The 25,283-nt window shown below is 44.0% G+C and overlaps 1 protein-coding gene across 1 annotated transcript in view; it reads right to left on the bottom strand.

Annotated features, from left to right (window-relative positions):
* The window catches only part of TRMT9B (tRNA methyltransferase 9B (putative)), a 68,152-nt gene extending 44,014 nt beyond the window's left edge, over nucleotides 1-24,138 (bottom strand). The window contains exons 1-2 of the mRNA XM_055567225.1: nucleotides 24,050-24,138; nucleotides 23,232-23,382 (exon numbers count right to left, since the gene is read on the bottom strand). The gene's annotated coding sequence lies outside the window, so the exon portion shown is untranslated. The remainder of the gene's footprint in view (nucleotides 1-23,231; nucleotides 23,383-24,049) is intronic.
* Between the last annotated feature and the right edge of the window lie 1,145 nt (nucleotides 24,139-25,283).

Genomic DNA, 25,283 nt, shown 5'->3' with positions numbered 1-25,283 from the left:
TTAGAAACAGAACAGAGGAAAAACAGGCTTATGTAAAAGACATCACAGAGTCAAAAGTTCAAGGACAGGGAAAGAACAGACTGGTCTGTTTAAGGACAGCTGCTGCTGCTGCTGCTGCTAAGTCACTTCAGTGGTGTCCGACTCTGCGCGACCCCATAGACGGCAGCCCACCAGGCTCCCCCGTCCCTGGGATTCTCCAGGCAAGAACACTGGAGTGGGTTGCCATTTCCTTCTCCAATGCGTGAAAGTGAAAAATGAAAGTGAAGTTGCTCAGTCGTGTCTTGACTCTTTAGCGACCCCATGGACTGCAGCCCACCAGGCTCCTCCGTCCATGGGATTTTCCAGGCAAGAGTACTGGAGTGGGGTGCCATTGCCTTCTCCGTTAACGACAGCACATGTCTACAAAAGTGAACAGAGTAAATTCGCCTGTTGTTGTTGTTTTATATCTAAGATGAAGTCACAGATACCCAGAGAAGATTGTTTCTACATTTTTGTTCACAGAGGTGAAATACAATGTGTGTGTGTACAAAATGTATATGAGTAAGAAAACATAGTTTTCATTCCTGGAAGAAAACCAAGTAGTGTTGTAGTGATCATCAGGGAGGCTCACTATCAGTGAGGAAGCCTGGGATCTCAAATAATTCTCTCTCTCTCTCCCCCGCAACCAAACATATATACATACACACGTGCATATACATATTGTATATATACACACATATGTATACATATGTGTATATGTGTATGTGTTTATATAAGACAAAACAGGACAGTGGATTCACAAGCCATGTGAACACAGAAGCAGGCAGCTCTGTCCCATCCCAGGGTGGAAGCATGGGTGTAACCATGAGGGGAGGGACTCCGGCTCTCGCAGGTGTCTCAGGAGGAGATGCCTCTGCGACAGCTTCTGAAGGACAGCGGTCGGTTGCATATCTCTGTGACGCTGCTCAGGCCAGGCCAGAGTAGTTAATACAGGGCATGTCGTCTGTTCATCACAGCTCGGCTCTTCTCGTAATTAGCTGACATTGTTGGATTGGAAAATACCTGTGGAGAGGTGGGGTTGTCTTGCTGGTGCCTCCTGTGAGCGACTCAGAGCTGAACCCTCTGGGCTGCCTCGGCTCCTCACCTTGAGGGTTGATCCCTCTCAGAGGGGGCAATGGAACATCCCGGCAATAGGGACTCCAGGTCTCACATCAGAACATCACCAGGGTTCCTGGTGACTGATTCCCTGACAGGATTCCTCTCGCTCTGACTGCATGCCATAAACACCCAGATCTCAGAGAACATAAAGAGATTCTAGTAATTAAGAGCACTGCAGTAGCTCTTTATGACAAATATATCAGAAATTGCTAAAGGGTCAGCGTTTGTTCAAGAAGGAAAATTCTTCTTTTCTGGCAATTCCAAAGAAGCAGCCCGTGGCTTTCTAGATGAAAGGAATAGAAATCAGGAATCTCTGCCCACTTTGTTCCCCTTCTGACCTCATCTTTATAAAACAGGCCACATCCCAGGAAAGGCACATAATTCTGCAGACCTGTATAGTCCCTTAGCATGAGTGTCTTTATGATCTGGGTAGCATCTCATTTAAAACGGAAATTCATCTATGGTGGTAACTCTTTTTAGAAACTGGATCACAAGGTCATTCAGCCTGACAATGGTAGTGACAACGGTAAAAACTGCAACAGTGCTTTAATAGAAACTCATTATTTGCTGATAGCGTACTCCCAGTTACTGCATTCATATGGACATTCACTACTTTCTATTTTAGAAAGACAGTGTTCTAAAAATGTGTTCAGCATTGGTCTGGCTTTCTAAGTTGATTAGTGATTGTAATTCTACTGTGGGAGGGACAGCTTTCATTCTTAACAAGAAACATGGAAAATTCAGGAGAATTTGCCTTCCCTAGAAATTATGAGTATTAAAGAGCTGCTTTAATTAGGAAGGTTTAGCTCAGGAGGGGCAAAATGTTCAAAATAATCTAAAGGGAGAGAGCTTGAATTGGTCACATGCCAACAGAGGAAGTCATTTTCATGTCAACTCCACAGGAAGAGCCCCTGGGGTAAGCAAATGTTTGCCATTGTCCCTCTGACTTCCTGCGGTCTGCGGAGGGTCTGTCTGTGTGTGGAAGTGCTAAGATGGAGCAGGAGTTAACAACATGATTTTGAAGCCCTAAATCCCTAAGTTTTCGCTCTGCTGCTGTCTGTGCCATCATGGAACATGTTTTCCTAAAGTCTCGGATGGCGTTTTGCGCCACCCTTGTTGGCTTTTGCCTAACACATTAAAGATTTTGGGGCCCTGGGCATACCTTTAGATGTTTATTTCAGAGAGAAAACAAATATAGGAAGTGATTTACCTTGTGTCCTAGAGTTAAACAGAATTTGCACACGAAATCCATAGAACATTTCTGCTTATCAACCCAATTCTTCTGCGTACTGTGAAAAAATTAATTTTCATGCTACCTAGAATCTTGTCACTTATACTTCCCATAACTCAGAAGAATTAGCCAGTGGTGTTATGCTACCTGATCCTAAAATACCTTTGAATTATAATCACATAATGTAAAACTTGAAAGGGACACTGAAAAAGGTGAACAAGTAATATCGTAACCTCTATTTTTTGCTCCTCTGAGCTGGGCAAGTGAGGTGGTCAGCTTCCCCTCCCCTGCCATGCACCTCCCCTTGGGCCAACTCCAGGGCACACAGTCTCTGCCTACCTCCAACGGGACCTGTTTCTAGAAGCCTAGCCTCTCTGATCTCCTGCATCTGTCTTGCTTCTCCTCAGGGACGGTGGTGGTATGAGCATGTGCCAGCCAGCTCCTGTACTGGTCTGCAAAGTCCTGTGCTAAATAGACAGGTACTGAACTCCAAACAGAAGCAGAAGATATTAAGAAAAGGTGGTAAGAATACACAGAAGAAGTATACAAAAAAGATCTTAATGACCCAGATAACCACAATGCTGTGATCACTCACCTAGAGCCAGACATCCTGGAGTCTGAAGTTAAGTGGGCCTTAGGAAGCATCACTACAAACAATGCTAGTGGAGGTGATGGAATTCCAGCTGAGCTATTTCAAGTCCTAAAACATGATGCTGTGAAAGTGCTGCACTCAATATGCCAGAAAATTTGGAAAACTCAGCAGTGGCCCCAGGACTGGAAAAGGTCCGTTTTCATTCCAATCCCAAAGAAACGCAATGCCAAAGAATGTTCAAAGAAAGTTCAAACTGCGCAATTACACTCATCTCACACACTAGCCAAGTGATGCTCAAAATTCTCTGAGTGAGGCTTCAACAGTATGTGAACCGAGAACTTCCAGATGTTCAAGCTGGATTAAGAAATGCAGAGGAACCAGAGATCAAATTGCCAAGGATCATCGAAAAAGCAAGAGAGTTCCAGAAAAACATCTACTTCTGCTTTATTGACTACGTCAAAGCCTTTGACTGTGTGGATCACAACAAACTGTGGAAAATTCTCAAAGAGATGAGAATACCAGACCACCTTACCTGCCTCCTGAGAAATCTGTATGCAGGTCAAGAAGCAACAGTTAGAACTGGACATGGAACAACAGACTGGTTCCAAATTGGGAAAGGTGTACTTCAAGGCTGTATATTGTCACCCTACTTTTTTAACTTATATGCAGAATACATCATGTAAAATGCCTGACTGGATGAAGCACAAGCTGGAATCAAAACTGCCAGGAGGAATATCAATGACCTCAGATATGCAGATGACACCACTCTTATGGCCAAAAGTAAAGAGGAACTAGAGTCTCTTGATGAAAGTGAAAAAGAAGAGTGAAAAAAACTGGCTTACAACTCAACATTCAAAAAACTAAGACCATGGTATCTGGTCCCATCACTTCATGGCAAGTAGATGAGGAAACAATGGAAACAGTGACAGACTTATTTTCTTGGGCTCCAAAATCACTGCAGATGATGACCAAGCCATGAAAATAAACAATGCTTTCTCCTTGAAAGAATAGCTATGACCAACTGAGACAGCGTATTAAAAAGCAGAGACATTACTTTGCCAACAAAGGTCTATCTAGTCAAAGGTATTGTTTTTCCAGTAGTCATGTATGGATGTGAGCCTGGGATTATAAAGAAAGCTGAGTGCTGAAGAACTGATACTTTTGAACTGGGGTGATGGAAAAGACTCTTGAGAGTCCCTTGGACTGCAAGGAGATCCAACCAGTCCATCCTAAAGGAAATCAGTCCTGAATATTCATTGGAAGGACTGATGTTGAAGCTGAAACTCCAATACTTTGGTTACCTGATGCAAAGAACTGACTCATTGGAAAAGACCCTAATGCTGGGAAAGATTGAAGGCAGGAGGAGAAGGGGACGACAGAGGATGAGATGGTTGGATAGCATCACCGACTTGATGGACATGAGTTTGAGTAAGCTCTGGGAGTTGATGATGGACAGGGAAGCCTGGCGTGCTGCAGTCCATGAGGTCTCAAAGGGTCGGACACAACTGAGAAACTGAACTGAACTGAACTCAAAATTGAGACCAATTTTAATTAAAAAAAAAAAAACCTGGGTCATATAGTTGAACATTAGAAGTAGCTGAGGTTGATCCTTTTTGTTACCAAGGTATTGTTTATTTAGTCACTTCTGGGGAAATATTTCTAATATGCCACATACTTTTTATGTTTTTTTTTCTTTTTGGCCATTCCCCACAGCTTCCCCACAATTTAGTTCCCTGACCAGGGATTGAACCCATGCCCTCAGCAGTGAAAGCATGGAGTCCTAGCCACTGGACCACCAGGGAATTCCATTATGTCTTTCTAAAGAGACTACATAATGCATTTGTAAAGAATCCGCCTGCAGTGCAGGAGACCTCGGTTTGATTCCTGGGTCAGGAAGATCCTCTGGAGAAGGGATAGGGTACCCACTCCAGTATTCTTGGGCTTCCCTTGTGGCTTAGCTGGTAAAGAATCCGCCTGCAATGCAGGAGATCTGGGTTGGGAAGATTCCCCTGGGGAAGAGAAAGGCTCCAGTATTCTGGCCTGGAGAATTCCATGGACTATACAGTCCATGGGGTCGCAGAGAGCCGGAGATGACTGATCGACTTTCCCTTTCACGTTCATAGTAGAGCAGCAGTGCCCTCCAGCATCCAGCGATGCTAACAGAGCCTCTGCATTTACACTGAGTGGCATCTTGACTGTTTCTCTGCCCTGCACTGCTGTGGGCACTTTTCACTCTCTCTCTTCTCCTTTCTAATTTGCTGCTCTTCATTGGCTTGGAGTTTAAGAGAGATCAAACAACTAAACCTGTTGGAAGCCTACCTAAAATAGGAAGAAAAAAACATTTGGGTCATTAGAGGCGTGCGTTTTAGATGAACCAGTTTGATGACATCTGTACTGTGTTGGTTCTGTGTTATGATCTGGGGGCTAAGAAAGGCTTACTGCCTCCTGCTCAGTCCTTGGGCGCTGGTCCTCTCATTGTCAAACTTCGTTTTTTTTTACCCAGAGCTCGCTGACCTCAGCTCCTGGCTGTGTGTTCATGTCAGTGCTAGTTCTGTCTCATTTCTACTGAGCTCCTTCTTAATAGCTCAGACCTTGCAGTGCCCTCTGTTGTGTGCAGCAGCCCTTACCTCTGAAAACCAGCCAGCGCGTGACGGGGTTTGAATGTTTACATCACACGCTGAAGCATTCAATTCAAAGCGAGGGCCACAGATATAAAAGCTGCACAGAAGGAGGAAATATGCCAGTTGAAAAAAAAAAACAGAGGTCTAATTTGCAGGCAGCTTGCATTGTATTTTATAACAATATGTTTGACATTTTCAGCTTTCCTATGGCAGTAAATTGTACTTCTCCTAGCAGCAAGAGTTATTAAGTCTGTGCCCAGAATAAACCAGACTGTTTTGGAAAGTTTAATTTTTTCAGTTTTCATATTCCATTTTATGACAATGTTGGTTTCTTCAGCAGTAAGCCTGTAAGGAAGCTCTGTTTATTATTTCTAATTGAAAACTATATATACCATTTGTACCCTTCACAGTTTCATCATAATTTACTTAAAAAAAAAAAAACAAATACAGTTTGATTCTAAATTAAAAATTAAGTAAGACAGAAGATTTAACATAAAGTACTGATGGCAAGATGGCAATTTATCTTGGTGATGGTGGTAAGCACTTAATGGAATCCAGGGTGCCATCTTCATGGACGGAATGTCCACGTCTCCTGCAGGATTCACATGTTAAAGCTCTGACTCTCCATGTGGCTGTATTTGGAGGGGGCCTATGCTATACTATGCTATGCTAAGTTGCTTCAGTCGTGTCCGACTCGTGCAACCCCATAGACGGCAGCTCACCAGGCTCCCCCATCCCTGGGATTTTCCAGGCAAGAATACTGGAATGGGTTGCCATTTCCTTCTCCAGTGCATGAAAAGAGACAAGTGAAAGTGAAATCGCTCAATTGTGTCCGACTCTTAGCGACCCCATGGACTGCAGCCTACCAGGCTCCTCTGTCCATGGGATTTTCCAGGCAAGAGTACTGGAGTGGGGTGCCATTGCCTTCTCCTTGGAGGGGGCCTATCAGGGGGTAATTAAGATGAAATTAAGTCATAAGAGTTTGGTCCTGATCCAGCAGGGTAAGAGACACCAGAGAGGTCTCTCTCCACATGCACACAGAAGGAAGGTCATGTAATGACGCAGGGAGAAGGAGGCTGTCTGCAAGCCAGCAAGAAGGGAGCTCTCACCAGAAACCAGACCAGCTGGAACCTTGTGGGAAAACATATTTCTATTGTTTAAGCCACCCTGTCTGTGGTACTTGGTCATGCCAGCCCATGCTAAGACACTATTTTGTGACATGCACACTTATTTTACCAGGAAAGGCGATGATGTGTCTGTCATGAACGGGAACTCACTCACTCATACTCAGTGGTGTCCATCTCTGCGACCCCATGGACTGTAGCCTGCCAGGCTCCTCTGTCCATGGGATTCTCCAGGCACGAATACTGGAATGGGTGGTCATTTCCTCCTCCAGGGCATCTTCCCGGCCCAGGGATCAAACCTGCGTCTCCTGCGGCTCCTGCTTTGCAGTGGATTCTTTACCACTGAGCCACCTGGGAAACCCCTCAAGATGTACAATTCCAATGACGTGGATATGTGAAATATTGAAAAATAAAGATGGAATACAATGGTTTTGTAAATAGTTTTTAAATAACAGCCCAAAAAGGACAATAATGACTTGAGTTTTTAAAAGTAGCCTTTTCCTTAGAAGGGCCAAGCAGTAGTGTACTTTCCTCACCAGATCTTTGTTTGATGGCCTCCTAAACTGTTAGAAAATGAGACGTTGCACAGCTCATGCACAAAAAAACTAGGGTCAGATGGGGGCAAATGGATATGAAACCAAAGCTTTCACTTTGATTGTTTACATCAGGATCTTAATTCCCTGGGCAGTCAGGGATATTGACAAAACAGTGCCTTTTCAGGCTAACTCTGCTCCGACTTCACTAAGAAAATGCAAACCTCTTCCATTTCCCTCTTTGTGCTCCACAGTCTCATGCATCCCTTTTGTTTCAGAATCCTCAGACTCCTCACCAAGGCTGGCCTCTCTCCTCCATGGATCCCGTCTTTACGGGGACATCAGCCTCATTACCACTCTTTCTGTCCCGGCCTTTGGCTTTCGCCCATGGCCTCCTCTCCTTGGCCAGCAGACACACGGAGCCCCCTCTGCTTAAACAGAAACACAAAGCCCCACAGAAGGCAAGCCCTGCCAGACCCTGCCTCTGCTCTCAAGCTTTACCCTCGTCTTCCTCCTTCCTTTTCAAGAGGGGTCCATGAATCCCACCTGTCTGCTTGTCCTCCAGTCTCCTCTCAACCCATCGCAGCCTGGCTGCCGTGTGACACACTCCATCACCAAGTTCTCTCGGGTCATCCTGCCACCTGTTTCCATCGCTCGGTTTCAGAGAAACACCATCCTGGAGAGAAACTATGGTTGAGTTCCATAGGATGGTCATTTTTCTGGGACTTGGGGAACTCACTGTTAGTATGTGGACTAGAATATATTCTTTCTGAAGCCACTGGTCATCTGTCCAGCATGAAGCCTCAGTTCAGTGCTGCTCAAGCGAAGGGTTCAGGATGCTAAGGAAGACTTGAAAGGAAATGGCTGCAGGATGTAAGGATGGTGAGGGAAGACCATAATGCTGGCATGGTCAGGCGAGGGAAATGTCAGCTGTAGAGTGAAGTTTATTTAAGCTCTGGGTCACAGTAAGAATGCACGCCATTATAAATACTTGAGAGCCAATGCGTAAGTAAAAGAAAACTATATAATTATGTTTCTGAATGACTAAAACCTTCCTGTACTAATTCTGCAAGTGCAGGGGTCTACCCTGCCACACTGTGGTCTAGTTTAAATAAACAAATCCAAGATCTAACTAGAGTAGTCACAGCTTTAACTAAAGTAATTGATGCACAAAGTATTCAATAACCTGAATAAATGTTTTAATGATTACTGTTACCTGTAAGAAAATTTTCTGTGTCGAAATACATAGTTTTCCTTCATTTTAAAAATTATTCCATTATCCTTCAATTTCCTTTTTTTGAATGGACAAATCATAATACACAAAACCCTGGGAATCATTCAGAGCACCAAACTATGTGGTTAAAAGTTTGTAACTTGACAGTTGAGTCCACAGGGCATACCTTGCCTATGATACAGTTTTGTGTTTTTAACAGCACTTGTAGTGGGATTCCTAGTACCTTCTGCTTTCTGAACATTCGCTGTCATCCTAAAGTGGTATGTTATGCATAAAACCATCAACATATCCGAAATATAATCATCTTAATGAGAATAAACATCTCCTGTACGCACATACTTCCACTGCATCTCAGAAGGCCTAAAGTTTAACAAGTAAAATAGACAGATTATCTAACATAAATGACTTTAAAAATATCTGGCTGAAAAAAAAAAATATCTGGCTGAACATTCCACTTGGACGTTTAAACATCTCCTGCATACATATGGGTGTGCACGTGTGTCTGTGTAGCTTTTTTAAGGGAATGGCGGATCGTCTGGCCCAATTTTTCATGGTCATGTGGGAAATATAACATTCTTGGCTTGCGAAACAAGAGAAGGTAGGTCTGCATTTCTGCCAACTAGATGCAAAGCCTCAAGAGCTTCCTGCAGAGGAAAGCCAGCCTGGAGAATCCAGGCAGTGTCTGCAGGAGGAAAAATTAATGGTAGAAGGTTAGAGGGCCTTGATGATGAATGGCCTTAACAGCTTCAAAAGCGGCCTTTTCTCTGGTTTCAGGCCTGCCTGTCAGTAGATTCTCTGGGCTCTGGTCCTAGTCTTTAACCCATATTCAACTGATGGCAAGAAGTAGTTTGCTCAGAAGTCTCACTGAGTACATCTTCCTCATCTCCTAAGAGCTTGGCTGAAATGTCAGTGCCTAGGGTAAGTGCCGCTTGTAAAATGTTTCACCTGGGACTGGAATGACAGAAATGCTCTCATTTATTAATTTCCCTCAATTGAGCCATGCTCCCTGACATGCCATTACCTGGCCTACTGAAGATAACATTGTCTACATTTTCTTCTCTAGCACATGAAGTACCTATTAATATTTTTTTTAATATTTAGGTAATTTAAAAATTAACATCTTGCATTGGTGTGGAACTTTGGTTACAGCTGATGAGCAAATCGTGATGCATTATTATTAATAAGTGTCCATAGTAGGCAGTAGACTTCACAGTTTGTATTATTGTGTACTGTGGGTTTTGGCACATGCAACATGTCATGTATCCACAATTACCCACACACCATGCAGAATAGTTTCACTGCCATAAAACCCTCTGTGTCCACTTAATTCACCTCTTTTTCCCCACCAAAAACCCCTGATCTTTTTACTGTCTTTGTAGTTGTTCCCAGATGTCAAAAAATTGGGATTATATATAGAATTTAGCCTTTTCAGCCTGGTTTATTGACTTAGTAATTATGCATTTAAAGTTCCTTCTCCATGTCTTTCTGTAGCTCCATAGATATTTTCATCACGGAATAATATTCCAGGACTTCCCTGGTGGCCCAATGGTTAAGACTCCATACCATCAATGGAAGGGGCATGGGTTTGATCCCTGGTTAGGGAAGTTGTGCATGCTGCAGCCAAAAAAAGAACACAACAGCAACAACTATAGACTAGTATAGCACTGTATGAACAGTTTATCCATCCACCTATTGGAGGACATCTTGATTATTTGTGAATTTGGGATGTTTGCGTTACAAACGTGTGTGCAGTTTTTGTGTGGATTTGCCTGATAATTTTTTGGTATTCAGCAATACAAGTGTGGTCTAATGCAAGCAGACTTGTGGATGCTGTTCATTTTTGGCACCCATGAGATATTCACTTTGGGTCTTCTTTTCTCAATGCTCCTTAACACCTGTTGGGCTCTCAGCTATCATCTCTGGCTGGCAGGTAACTTCTGTAGATGTATTTTCTGAAGCTCAGTTACTACTGATCACCAAAAGTTTATTAAGTTTCTTCAAGTCTGCTATTACAGATGAATGAGATTTCTTGGTTGACTCCACAGAAGGCTGGTATCTGCCAATGAGACTTCAAGAGAGGGAGCAATTCCCACCCAGCAAATGTGGCAATTCCTTGTTTGTTCCAGACATGTCAGTATTACTGTCCAGATCTATAAACCCCCAATGGACACCAAGTTAAAAAATTTCAAGTGAAGGGTCATATTTTAATGCTTCTATTTCCATAAAGGTCTTCGCTGGTGGCTCAGATGGTAAAGAATCTCCCTGCCAGTGCAGGAGAGGCAGGTTTGATCCCTTGGTCGGGAAGATCCCCTGGAGGAGGAAATGGCAACCTACTCCAGGATTCTTATATGAAGAACCCCCAAGACAAAGGAGCCTGGTGGGCTACAGTCCATGGGGTCGCAAAAGAGTCAGGACATGACTGAGCAACTAAATAACAACAACAATTTCCGTAAAGGGACTAATAAGTTGAGATCAGATGCATCGTTTTTTTTTTTTTAACTTTTTTATTTTGTATTGGGGTATAGGCGATGAATCAGGGCTTCCCTGGGAGCTCAGCTGGTAAAGAATCCGCCTGCAATGCAGGAGACCCCGGTTCCATTCCTGGGTTGGGAAGATCCCCTGGAGTAGAGATAGGTTACCCACTTGGCTAGTATTCTTGGCTGGAGAATCCCCATGGGTAGAGGAGCCTGGTGGGCTACAGTCCATGGGGTCGCAAAGAGTTGGACACGACTGAGCGACTAAGCACAGCACATGGCTGATTAATAATGTGATGGTTTCAGGTGAACAGCGAAGGAATGCAGCCTTACATTTACATGTGTCCCTTGAACCCCAAACGCCCCTCCCATCCAGGCTGCCACATAACATTGAGCAGAATTCCATGTGCTATACAGTGGGACCTTGTTGGTTATACATTTTAAATAAAGCAGTGTGTACATGTCCACCCCAAGCCCCCTAACTTGACATTATCACCTACTTCCATGGCCAAAGGATGCATAGTTTTCTCTTTATGTAGAAGGACCACATTCTGCTGTCTCCTTTCATCTCACCTTCCAAGCCAACAGGTGGCTGTTGGTTTGTTGCCTGTTTCCAGGAAGTTCATGTCCCCTGTGTTATGTTTTTGGTCACGTGGACTAGTTCTGTTTGATCTCATGCTGTTGATTCCCTGGTTCTTTGTGCTGCTGGAGGCTCTTCCCTGACTCCATTCTAGATGCCACGCCTTTTCTCTTAAAAACATCTGTGGTCAGCGCCTTACGACAGTTGTAACAGAAGAGCTAGCTTCCTTGTGTGAGGATGGAATTCGAGACCCTGGGTGCTTTTATCAGCAGGCAGCTTGTTTAGATGATCCCAGATTCCTTTCTCTGATGAATTCTGCAGAGACAGTGCTGGACTTCCGCCCAACAAAGTGTGATGCTGGAGAAGTATAATGAAAAAGATCCTGACAGGAAATAATGTTCTTTTCCCCTTCCATTTTTAACTTCATTTAAAAATCGATATGGTGGATATATATCCCAAAGAACTGGAAGCAAGGACTTGTGGAGAGAGTTCCACACCCATGTCCATAGCAGCATTATTCACAGCTGCCAAAGGTGGAAGCGACTCAAGGATCCACTTAGAGATGAATGAATTAACATAATGTGTACATACATACAGAAGAATACTTGTGTTGTTTAGTCGCTCAGCCGTGTCCAACTCTATTGCAACCCCATGGACCTCCAGACTCCTGTCTGTGGGATTCTCCAGGCAAGAATACTGAAGTGGGTTGCCATTTCCTCCTCCAGGGGATCTTCCAGCCCAGGAATGGAACACACGTCTCCTGCATTGGCAGGCAGATTCTTTACCACCCAGCCACAGGGAAACCCACAGAAAAATACTATTCAGCCTTAGAAAGAAGTACAACTCTGATATATGCTACAGCATCAATGTATATTTTGCTAAGTGAAATAAGGCGGTCACACAAGGACAAATACTGTGTGATCCCACTAATATAAGGTACCTAGAGTAGTCAATGGCACCCCACTCAAGCACTCTTGCCTGGAAAATCCCATGGATGGAGGAGCCTGGTGGGCTGCAGTCCATGGGGTTGCTAAGAGTTGGACACGACTGAGCGACTTCACTTTCATGTTTCACTTTCCTGCATTGGAGAAGGAAATGGCAACCCACTCCAGTGTTCTTGCCTGGAGAATCCCAGGGACGGGGGAGCCTGTGGGCTGCGGTCTATGGGGTCGCACAGAGTCGGACACGACTGAAGCGACTTAGCAGCAGCAGCAGCAGCAGAGTAGTCAAACTCATAGAAACAGGAAGTAGAAACAGTGGTTGCCAGGAGCTGGGAGGAGAGGTAAATGGGGAGTTGCTGTTTAACAGGTGTAGTTTCAGCTTTGTAAGATGATAAACATTCTGGAGATGAATGATGATGATTGCACAGCAGTATGAACGTACGTAATGCCACTGAATTACAGACTTAAAAATGGTTAAAACGGTAAGTTTTATGAAAGTCACTATTACAATTAATGCAATAATGCTACACAACACTTTAATCTTGGGTGAGATCTTAAGTCCAGGCTTGCTGGGGCAGTCCCCACCCATGCTTCTTTTCCCCAGGGCACTCATTAATACAGGCAGACCTTGAAAATACTGTGGGTTCGGTTCCAGACCACTGCAATAAAGCAAATATTGCAATAAAGTGAAGAACGTGAAATTTTGGTTCCCATTACAATAAAAGTTATGTTTGTAATATACTGTAGTCTATAAGTGTGTGACAGCATTATGTATAAAAAAATGTATGTACCTTAATTAAAAAATACTTTATTGCTAAAAATGCCAACTGTTATCTCAGCGTTCAGTGAGTCTTAATCTTTTTGCAGTAGTTAGCATCAAAGATCACACAAAGAAATATTGTGAGAATTACCAAAAAGTGACACAAAGGCACAAAGTGAACACATGCTGTTGGAGAAATGGCACTGATAGACTTGCTCGATGCAGGGCTGCCTCCAACCTTCAGTTTGTAGGCAAGACAAAATCCACAAAGTGCAATAAAATGAAGCACAATATAACAAGGTTTGCCTGCAGTGCCCCCGCTCTTTGCTCTCAAAAGTGTCCCAGGTTGAACAGTAAGTCACATGATCACCCTGGTTCTATTTTGTGATCGCATAAATCATTGTATTGCCATCTTCATTTTAAAACGTCTTAACATTTAGAACGTGCCTGCATTTTCTAGAATCACTCTAATTATAAACACGGTGTCCCGGAGAACGCTACAGTCTCCGGTATTTTTATTTTTTAATTTAAAACAACACTTACTTATTTGCTTATAACTCTGTCGGTTAGATGTTCGGCACAACATGGCTGAGTTTTCCGCTCCGACTATGGTTAAGACTGAGACCAAGATAATCAGCCAGGGTGAGCTGTCAGCTAGAGATTTTGGGGTAAAAATCTGCTTCCAAGCCAATTCTTGGAATTGAATTCAATTTTGTGTGGTGATAGGACTGAAATCCTTGATCAGAATGAGGTTCCCCTTTCCTTAATGGCACTCTTCACATTTTAAAAAAATTACTGATTACTTGCTGAACAACGACTGAAGTACCAAAAGCAGCCCTCCATTCTTACGAACTCTTTACTTCTTTAAACACTAAAACCCTCTTTTTTTTTTTAAGTGAGGTAATACTGGTTTGTAACATTATATACATTGCACGTGTGCAGCATTATATTTTGACTTCTGTATACACTGCAGTGTGCTCACCGCTAAAAGTTTAGTTTCCCATCACTGTACCCTTTGACCCATTTTGCCCTCCTCCCGCTTCGTAACCACTTCTCTGTTCTCTGTACCTGTATGTCTGTTTGTGGTTTTTAAATTTTGGTTTGTTCGTTTATTTTGTTTTGTTCTATATTCCACGTAAGAGTGAAAATACATGGTATTTGTCTTTCTCCATCTGACTTACTCCACTTACCATAATATGTTCAAGGTCAATGTTATAGTAAATGGAAGAGTGCATCTTTTTATGGTTAAGCGATATTCCATTGTGTACATAACCCACATCTTCTTTGTCCATCTATCCATCAGTGGGCCTTTGTTTCCATATATTGGCTGTTGTAAGTAGTACAATGAACGTGATGGTGTATATATCTTTTAGAATTAGTGATTTTGGTTCTTTAAATAAATATCCAGAAGCGGAATTGCTGGGTCATATGGTAGTTCTATTCTTAATTTTTTGAAAAATCTTCATATTGTTTTCCATAAGTGATTGTACTGGTTTACATTCCCACCAACAGTATATGTGGGCTTCCTTTTCTCCACAGCCTTTCCAACACTTGCTATTTCTTGTGGTTTTGATAATAGCCATTCTAATGGCCCGGAGAAGGCAATGGCACCCTACTCCAGTACTCTTGCCTGGAAAATCCCATGGACGGAGGAGCCTGGTAGGCTGCAGTCCATGGGGTCGCGAAGAGTTGGACATGACTGAGCGACTTCACTTTCACTTTTCACTTTCATGCATTGGAGAAGGAAATGGCAACCCACTCCAGTGTTCTTGCCTGCAGAATCCCAGGGATGGGGGAGCCTGGTGGGCTGCCGTCTATGGGGTCACACAGAGTCGGACACGACTGAAGCAACTTAGCAGCAGCATTCTAATGACCATGAGGTGATACCTCATTGGTGGCTTTGATTAGCATTTCCCTGATAATTTGTGATATTGGACATATTGTCATGTGCCTGTTGGCCATCTGCATGTCTTCTCTGGGAAAATGTCTATTCAGCTCCTCTGCCTGTGTTTTAATTGGGTTGTCTGGCTTTTTATTGTTGAGTTGTAGAAGTTCTTGGTATTTTGTTTAGATATTAACCCCTTACTGGATACACGATTTGCAAATATCTTCTCCCACTTGTTAGGCTGTCTTTTCATTTTGTTACTGGTTCCTTCTGCTGGGAAGAGGCTTCTTAGTTTGATGTCGTCCCATTTGTTTCTTGGTTGATCTTGTTCCCCTTGCCTGAGGAGACATGTCCAGAAAGACATTACTATGACCAACTGCAAAGAGAATACTGCCTATGTTTTCTTCAGGTAGGTATATGGTTTCAGGTCTTACATCAAGTCTTTAATCCAATTTGAGTTTCTATTTGTGTATGGTTTAAGACTAATATGATTTCATTCTTTTGCATGTGGCTGTCCGGTTTTTCCAAGAACATTTATTGAAGAGACTATCCTTTCTCCTTGTATGTTCTTTGCTCTTTTGCCATAAATTAATTGTCGATATGTGTGTAGGTTTCTTTCTGGGCTCTCAATTCTGTTACATTGATCCGTGTGTCTATTTTTCTGCCAATACCATGCTGTTTTTACTACTATGTTTTTATAGTATAATTTAAAATCAGGCAGTATAATTTTATAGTATAATTTAAAATCAAATCCAGCTTTACTCTTTTTTTTCTCAGGATTGCTTATTTGGGATCTTTTGTGGCTCTAAATACATTTCAGGGGTTTTGGTTCTATTTCTGTGAAAAATGTTGAAATTTTGATAGGTGTTGCACTTAACTTGTAGATTGTTTGAGATAATATGTAAATTTTAACAATGTTAATTCTTCCAATCCATGAGCATGTAATATCTTTCAGTTTCTTTTGTCTTCTTTTGATTTCTTTCAGTAATGTCTTATAGTTTTCAGGGTGCAAGTCTTTCACTTCCTTGATTAAATTTATTCCTAGATGATATTCTTTTTGTTGTGGCTATAAATGGGATTGTTTTCTCAATTTCTCTTTCTGCTAGTGTGTTGTTAGAGCACACTTTGGCAGCATGTAATACTAATATTAGTTTGTTACTAGTGTATAGAAATGCAAAATACAATTTTATATATTGACTTTGCACCCTGAGGCTTTACTTCTAATAGTTTATTATTTCTAATAGTTTGTGGTGGGGTTATTAGGATTTTCTATATATAAAATCATGTCATCTTCCAATAGTGACCGTTCTTCCTTTTCCGTTTGGATGCTTTTCATTTATTTTTCTTGCCTAATTCTCTTCAATACCATGTTGAATAAGTGTGGTGAGACTGGGCATCCTTGTTCCTGATCTCAGAGGGACAGCTTTCCCTTTTCAATGTTTAGTATGATGTTAGCTGTGGGTGTGTCATATAAATTTTGCCTTAAAAAATATATCACAACGCCATGGTCTGTCTTCCCACATCCCTGATTCAATTTGGCACATCAGTGATCTAACCAGTGATTTAAGATTTGGATGTTCTTCTGCTCTGTAATGCACTTGGCAAATCAAAAGACCATTTTGATTTTCAATCTTAAAAAAACAACAACAACAGAGTTGTATTCTACAACTTAATCTTTAAGCTCCATATAGCTGAAGACAAGAACTCATCATGCTTATAGCCCAGAGGGAGGAAAAAGCCAGATTTTTCTGTTGAATGTTTACTCAAATAAGAATGAGAGAGAAAAAGAGGAGGGTGGGGAAAAGCTGGAATTAGGTCATTTGTGTGTTACTGTAACATACAAAGGTGAATACCACTTACTGTTCCTCACAGTGAATCCGACTAAGGTTAGATTCAACCAGCTCCTCCCTGAGAATATACTGTAAATGGGCTTAGTTGGGGGCTCACTGTGGAAGAGAATGCATTTGTCCTGAAGCTGCATTTACAGAGAAAAGAGTACTGTTTTTATTTTTATGTGTTTATTTATGGTGACATGGGGCCAAAGTGGCTAAACTCGTGCTGTCACCACTGGACATATAATATGATAGTGTGGTTTATCCCAGGCAGCATTTATAATTCTGCATTTAAATTCTTTCATTACCTACCAGAGCAGATCTCTGAATGAACTCTCACCTTCTGAGACATGAAAATCAATTAGAAATTATATATGTATTAGACTAACAAATTCACTAAGTAACTCCATCTCCCTCAGCTACTCTTCTCTAATTTTAAGGTTCAAATATCAGAAGCAAATATAAAATGATTTCATTCAGTAATCAAGACTTAATTCCTAGATGTGATAATATAATTTCTGAGTACAAAAAAATGATAATGTGTTACTTAGGAATTGTAAAGATCGAATCATATTTGATCTTCAAATCAGGGTTTCCCTGATAGCTCAGTTGATAAAGAATCTGCCTGCAGTGCAGGAGGCCCCAGTTCAATTCCTGGGTTGGGAAGTGTTGGAGAAGGGATAGGCTACCCACTCCAGTATTCTTGGGCTTCCCTTGTGGCTCAGCTGGTAAAGAATCTTCCAGCAATGTGGGAGACCTGGGTTTGATCCCTGGGTTGGGAAGATTCCCTGAAGAAGGGAAAGGCTACCCACTTCACCATTCTTGCCTGGAGAATTCCATGGACTGTATAGAGTTCATGGGGTCACAAAGAGTTGGACATGACTGAGTGACTTTCACTTTCAATCATATTTACTTTAATAACTCAAAAAAAAAATCTGACAAGCCTTAGAGTATGAAATAAGTAATTAGAGTGAATTCAAGCATACTCTTATTTTAATCTCCAATTAACAGGACATTTCTCTATTTAATCCTCTAAGGAAAAAAAAAATTTAAAGTTCCAGAGCAAAGAAAGATTCAGTAGAAACACAGCCACACAGATAATTCATTTAATGAAAGAACCAGTCTTCCAGAAGCTATTATATCCCTGATCAGACCCTAGTTCCTCCTTTGTATTGCTATTCATTAAGTAGATAGGCTTTCTGGAACTTGGGTGGGGAGGAGCTTTTAAAAATCATTTTCTTGATATTTTACCTCAATTACAAAACAGAAACAAAAGAAGATTATTTCATATTCAAATAGAACCACCACAGGAAGGGGTAGGTGCTTAGGAATTTTAGTGATTTATTTGCTTGATGCTTTTTCTAGCAATTTCATCTGTAATGACTGTAACATCCATCTGCTTGAAATGCAAATTGGTTAGCAACTGGATCCTTTTTTGATTCTTACAATATATCATCTCTCTGCTTTGAATAAAATATTCTAGCTAAGTCTCTGAAGAAATCTGTTTCCAGTAAGCTTTGGAAATGGAGTGTCATACAGCATCCATTCTAGTCTCCTCCAGGTGTGCCTTCCTCTGTCTTTATGCTGGAGAACCATCAGCTACATTTCCCAGAGTCCCTTGCAGCTAGGGTTCTGCAGCTTAGGTTCTGCCAAGTGAGAGGACCTGGATGAGAAGCGAGGTAGAGGGTGTCTAAGGAAGATGTTCGCTGGCTTGTTTCTGTCCTTGGTAACCAGGTTCTGTTACTAGCTTCCTGCGTGGAGTGGCGCTTTGCAGCAGCTTCTCTGATCACTGAACACAGCTCAGAGAGTGAGCTCTGATGTCAGCAGCTCAGGCAGCAGCTCCAATTCCCAGCCTCCGGACTTGGGCGATGACGGCAGCAACCCTAGGACGCCAGTTCCGTGGAGCTATCTGGGGCTCACCCCTCCAGCCCAGCCTGCAGCCTCTCCTCTCTAAGCAGCAGCAGCCTTTCCTTCCAGCCTTCCTGTGAGCACCTACTTCCCATATGAAACCCCTTTCTGCTTAAAATAGCTGGGATAGTTTCTCTTATCTGCACCATGACATTAAAACAAGAGAAAGGAAAGATGACAGCCTTCAGTGCCCAGGACAGCAGGTAAAGCCTGGAGAGAACCACGAAAGGGTTTTGTGACCTCCTCAGTGACTCCTTAAGGACCAGGGGGAAGTCACAGGCCCTGCCACCAAGAACTCCCCAAATCTGGGCACCACTCTTAGGGCCCGAGGATGAGGCCACAGCATAAAGGCTTAGAAATAGTCATGAGACATTTTGGAGAAAAAGAAAAAAAGAAAAACATGAAAGGAAAAATAAGAGGGGAGAGAGGAAGGAAAAAGAAGGGAAGAGAGAAGAGAAGAGGAAATAAAAAACCAAATAAAACCAGGCACTGGTGATAGCGATTCTCTGCCAGCTCCCTCACGTGACCTGGCCTGGGTGGCACTGCCCTGTCCGACCTGTTAGTGTCTCAGGGCTCAGGGGGTCTCAGATGCAGATGCAGGGGCACTTTCCACAGGAGAAATCAAGTGAATCCATCAGCTCTTGAATAGATAGACTCAAACTGGATAAATACATATATTTTGTTTATTTCCAGCTATCCTATACATGTGTGCGTGCTAAGTCACTTCAGTCGTGTCCAACTCTTTGTGACGCCATGGACTGAAGCCCACTGGGCTCCTCTGTCCATATATTCTCCAGGCAGGAATATTGGAGTGGGTTACCGTGCCCTCTTCCAGGGGATCTTCCAGACCCAGGGATAGAAACCGTGTCTCAAATCTCCTGCACTGGCAGGCAGCTTCTTTACCACTAGCGCCACCTGGCAAGTCCATCTAGACATAGTGTATTTTCTCTTAACAGATAGATAAAAAGAAATCTAGTAGCTGGAAATTAGAGTCCATGGAATTGCAAGGAGTTGGACATGACTGACCCTGCACGCACGCAGCTGGAAATATACAAAATATGTATTCTAAACAAAAATCTATTAGATTTTTAAAAAGGAAATGAATCCAGATGGCTTTAAAGTCAGACAGTTAATAATGCAAACAGTTGACAAACTAGTCAATTATGGTAAATATTGGCTTAGGCTCTGAGCAGCTTTAAAAAAGAAGATTGTCAGTATGATTTTTATAATTCAGTATAGTAATCTGTAAGAAAAACAAATCCTAAGCTGTTTACACAAAACAATTAAGATTCTATGGAGATGTAATTCTTAATGTAAAAGAAAAGCAAGCGTGTCTCCCAGCCCAGCTTGCTGTTCAAGCCCAGCTCCCACACCACTGCCTGCCTCGGCAAAGATATCTGTTCTCTCTGCTGCTCTCTCTCTCCTCATCAGGAAACCTGCACACAGGAAGCGCACAGAGTCTCTGCAGGTGTTGTTCACTGGGCTTTAACCCTTCCCAACCCCAATATCACTTCCTAAAGCACACATACCTGACCTCCTCCCTCCACAGGGCAAATTCCCTGTCTCCTCCCTTGACGTGTTACCTGCATAGCACTCAGCACAGGTATAATAGGTTTACCTGTGTAGTACCAGCAGCCATGCTTCCAGGAGGGGTTGCATCTGCTTTTCTTGCATCCTGAAGGCTTTAGCATGGTGTCTCAGGTGACTTAGGGATGCTCAACGAATAAAACCCTGCATGAGTCATATTGCTGCTTCAGCCCCAACTACTCCATTTCTAAATATGTACCTGCCCAGGGGAAAACTATGGACTCTTATCATTTTATGAGAACCACACTTTAATGGCATTAACAGAAGCTAGTTTATAAAAGATTTAAATTTGATTTTAGAATTTCATCTCCTTCCTCCCCCTGCTATCTCATCATTACCTCTCAGAACCACCACACATAACTTCGTTCAGCTAGATAAGCTGGTGGTCTGTCCATGGGGGAGGAGATACAGGCTTGACAGTATAAGCCTCTAATTCCCCCCCAAACACTCATTACTAAGAGTCTATTGTACCCTGTAGTGTATTGTACAAAAGTATAATAAGTTAACCAGGACAGAATGAGTCACCCAAATACTGAGTTCTACCATCAATTACACAGCAACCCCTCTGCAGCCCTAGGAGATGAGATTTAACCCATTTCTCTTTCTTGTAAGACAGCTCACAATGTGCATTTTATACCAGTTATTCCATTTGCTCCCAACTACCACCTTAGTTGGGCTTCCCAGGTAGCGCTAGTGGTAAAGAACCCACCTGCCATTGCAGGAGACATAAGAGATGTGGGTTTGATCCCTGGGTCGGGAAGATCCCCAGGAGAGGGCATGGCGACCCACTCCAGTATTCTTGCCTGGAGAATCCCACAGACAGAGGAGCTTGACAGGCTACAGTCCATAGGGTTTCAAAGAGGTAGACACCACTGAAGCGACTTAGCATGCATGCATGCACCACCTTAGTTACGAAATATTATTCCCATTTCACAGATGAGGAAATGTGGCAATTCAGTCCAGGTGATGGAGCTCAAACTCCAAGTGTTTCTCTGTTTGGAAAGTGAGTACCCAAAGTGAATGGTGCAACTCCTCTAGGACACCTTTTAGCTGGAGGTTCAGGCTGTCTGATGACATCAAGAAAGGAGAATCACACAGGCGAAGGGACGTTCGGTGGGTCGATTAGCACACCCACACTTCCAGCCTGACCACCAACCAAGCTGCGCCAGAATCAGCCTCCATATTTAGTTCCTTCTGTCTGTCTTTAAGTAAATCACCACACAGTCTTCATCCCTTCCTGCCACTGTCCTCAGAACGCGTCCTAATTTATCCATGCTTAAAAGCATAAGACTGCACAGGCAAGTGCTGACAGCTTAATCGCAACGATACTTCATAGAAGAGCTAAATAACAGTGAGAGCTGATTCAGTTCCCATTTAAAATACAAATCGGAACATCAGCATGCAGTAAACACAGGATTTAGTTGCATTTCTTCCTCAGCACGGAGGTCCTGTTTATTGCCAAGCTTGTCTGGCCCTCTGCCTTCCTTGAGGTAGTGCTGATATTTAATTGTCCATCATAATGTGTCTCAGATTCCGGACACACGTTCTCTAAAGGCGCATATGAATTCTTTACAAGTGGAATGCATATAAATATCTCCGTATCCACCTATCAGAAATACTGAAAGTATTAATACCTTCTTTACAGTCCTGTTAATCCCCCTTAGGATTTGGCTTTAGAAGATATACATACACAGAGGGTTAAGATGTATTGGGAAAGCACCCCTCCCCCCACCACTGCCCCTCTGCTTTAAGGCAGAGTTAACCATGAGAACATAGCATTTTTCATTTCCCATCCCTCTAGTAAGTAAAATCTTATTAAAACCTTGATGCTTGTGCTATACGAAGACAGACACACAAAAGGACAAAGTATTTCCAAAGAACATCATTTCATTAGTTGGATCTTCCTAGAAAAAGGATTTCTTTTGAACTAAGAGAAGGGTCTATAGAGAGCCCGCCTCTCAAACCTGACCGAATGCATTAAGAAAGCAGTTCTCTGGAGCAGTTTCCTTGGTGAGGAGATCCTTTCCAACCTGTCAAGGTCCACTTTAAAAGAAGTTATGGGCAATCAGGGGCCACCAGGGAGTCGCTTTCATTCTCTTCAAATGATCTTTCCCTCTGAGCTACTCTAGAGCAGCCCTCACCATCCCTGGAGACTCCATACTGCGTTTCCAGCTGGACATCAGGACAGAAAAACCTACAATTGTTCCTTCCTAAACTTCAAGACAGATTAACCGGTCATCAGTCAGAAATGTCAAGGATTCGCTGTGCTAATGAGTCACATGAATAATAGTACTTCAGCTCCTTAAACAAGGAGTTAAAAGCCAACTGTTAACCTGTATTATTGCCAGTAAACTTAAACTCAAATGACATAGCTGCGTTCTAGCTTTTCGCCCACAGGAAATACTCCGTGTACATTTAAATTCCTGCAGACATGCCAATATAAAGCTTTATCTGTGCAGTACTTGTTTACAACCGTACCCTGTTTCTATGCATCGCAGGCTTAGAACGTTTATCACGAAGAACTCAAATAATATGTAAGGACACTTAGAGCAAATACTACACAAATTCTGCCAATCCCGTTTTGATATTCTTTCTTAAACTGTATTTTTGACATCAGCTTGGACTATTTCAATAAGTTTTTCCAGATCAACTAAAAAATATTCCCTGACAAACTTTCTGGCCTCAAGTTATGTTCGTTTATTGCCTCCAGCTACTTAAAAATCAATTCCCAAGTGATAGCTTCCAAAGGGAAAGATACAATGTACTCCAGGAAAACACAAATTAATTTTCACCTTTAGATACGAAACAGGGCTCCTGCAGCTCCGGGTTCAGATTTATCCGCTGTCACATCCGAAGCCCATCCCCGCAGTCCCTTCCTGCACGCCAGGTTCCGCTGTTCGGATCACGTCTAAGTTTTCAAGGTAAGCAGGTCACCCTCGGCGACTGGAATGACAGCGGAAGAGCAGGCACTCACCCCAGGCGGTCAGACCCGGGACGCGGGCGCCCTAGAGCGCGGGAGGCGACCTGTCGCGCCCCCTCCTCCGGATCCAGGCGGGGAGGGCAGGCGCGGGGCCGGCCCAACTAGGGTGGAAGGGAGGCTCCCCGCCTCCCACCTCTGCGGACCACGGTCAACGCCACGGTCGCTGGTCCTGGCCGCGAGGTATGGGGGCGGGCAACACTAGGAAACCGAATAGTTCCAATGCATTCCCGCACCCCCCGCCCCTCCCCGGAGCCGAGGCGGAAAAGCTGCCTTTGCATCAAAGCCAGGGGCTGCGCCGGGTGTAACTTCCACCCGGTGACCTACTTTAGAGTGTGAGAATGAACGCGATGGGGGGGGGGGGGGACAAAATAGACGGAGGGCGCGCGGGAGCCGGGCTCCGGGGACGCGCGTGGCCGAGTGGGATCGCGCGCCCGCGCGCGCCCGGGGCTTCCAAAGAGAAGTTGTGGCGCGGCCCCCGGAGGCCTGGGGCAGAGCCCGGGGGCCGTCGCCCGGCCAACGCCTCCCCCAGCCGCGGCCCGGGTGCGGGCTTCCCGGGGCTTGCGGGCCTCCGGACGATCAACGCGGCTCCCCGCCCCCACCTCTGTCCCCGCCTCGCCGACCCGCCCTCACCTCTCCGAGCGGCGCGCGAGCTCCGGCGGCCTGGGGACCCGGGTCAGCGGCGCCTCCGGGCCGGGAGGGCGGCGGCGGGGAGTGCGGAGCCCGGGGAGTGCCGCCTCTCGGCCCGGTCCCCTGGGAATGCCCCGCCCGAACGCGCCCGGGAAGTGAGGCTCTGCCGCACCGCCTGGCCGGGAGATCGGGGTGACCTTCCTGCCTCTTCTCGTCGGTGTCTCCCGGCGCGGCCCGTCCTTCGTGGGGAGGCCAGGCCGAGGCGAGCACACCTGGAGCGCAGCAACGCCGTACCTGGGTGACAGCAGCGTGACGTTTCAGCGCGTCTTTTCTCATTTGATCCTGGCAACCACCTTCTGCCACCGAAAGGTCCCCATTGGGTATCTGGCAAAACCGGAGATCAGAGGGATTCAGTCCCAGGTGCCGCTGCTAGCTCTCTCCAGATCTTTTCACTCACATGGCCTTCGGACTAGACCCATCCAAGTAGCGTCTGTCAGAAGAAGGGATGGAACTTAGGTTGAAAGTTTCTGCGGCAAGTTGGACACAGATTCCTCCCTCCCCAGGCCCCCGCTTCTCTAACAATAGGGCTAGCTACTTTCTATCAGGTCCTTCGCCTGGTCCAACAACTTAATCTTCAGAGGCCTATGACTTAAAAATGCGGCTACCCGATATTGGAAAAATAACATGTTGAGTAACTGTTCTGCCCCTCCTTGTGTTTGAGTATGACACTCCTGACCCCATGGGACGGAGATGAGTTGAGTTGTATTTCCAGGCACGGTTTTCTGTGGGGACCCAACTACACCTCTCATATAACACCTCGATGATATTATTTAAGGCAGTACCAAGAGGAGCTCAGCAGATACAGTTTGTGATTCTGGAATAGTTTTATAGTGACTTGCTATATTGGGAAACTTTGCTTGGGCATCTCTGTCTCAATGCCCAAGGGTAATCAAATGGACATTTCTTTTTTATATAAACTCCGTTTGGCATTTAAAAGGGGAAGAATCATGAGTCTGATGGTACATGTTCTTCTTGCGCAGAATGCCAGCCCACAGAAGTGCCACTGCTCATTTTTGTTTCCATTCAGTGGAGTTAGAGCTGCATTGTGTCCTTGGACGAGGGCTCCATACTGGATACTGGGGTGTTCCTTGCTGCTGCTACTGCTGCTAAGTTGCTTCAGTCCTGTCTGACTCTGTGCGACCCCATAGACAGCAGCCCACCAGGCTCCACCATCCCT

This window comes from Bubalus kerabau, chromosome 2, assembly GCF_029407905.1.
Source record: "Bubalus kerabau isolate K-KA32 ecotype Philippines breed swamp buffalo chromosome 2, PCC_UOA_SB_1v2, whole genome shotgun sequence".
Classification (NCBI taxonomy): domain Eukaryota; kingdom Metazoa; phylum Chordata; class Mammalia; order Artiodactyla; family Bovidae; genus Bubalus; species Bubalus kerabau.
This window is presented reverse-complemented; position numbering and strand designations above follow the sequence as displayed.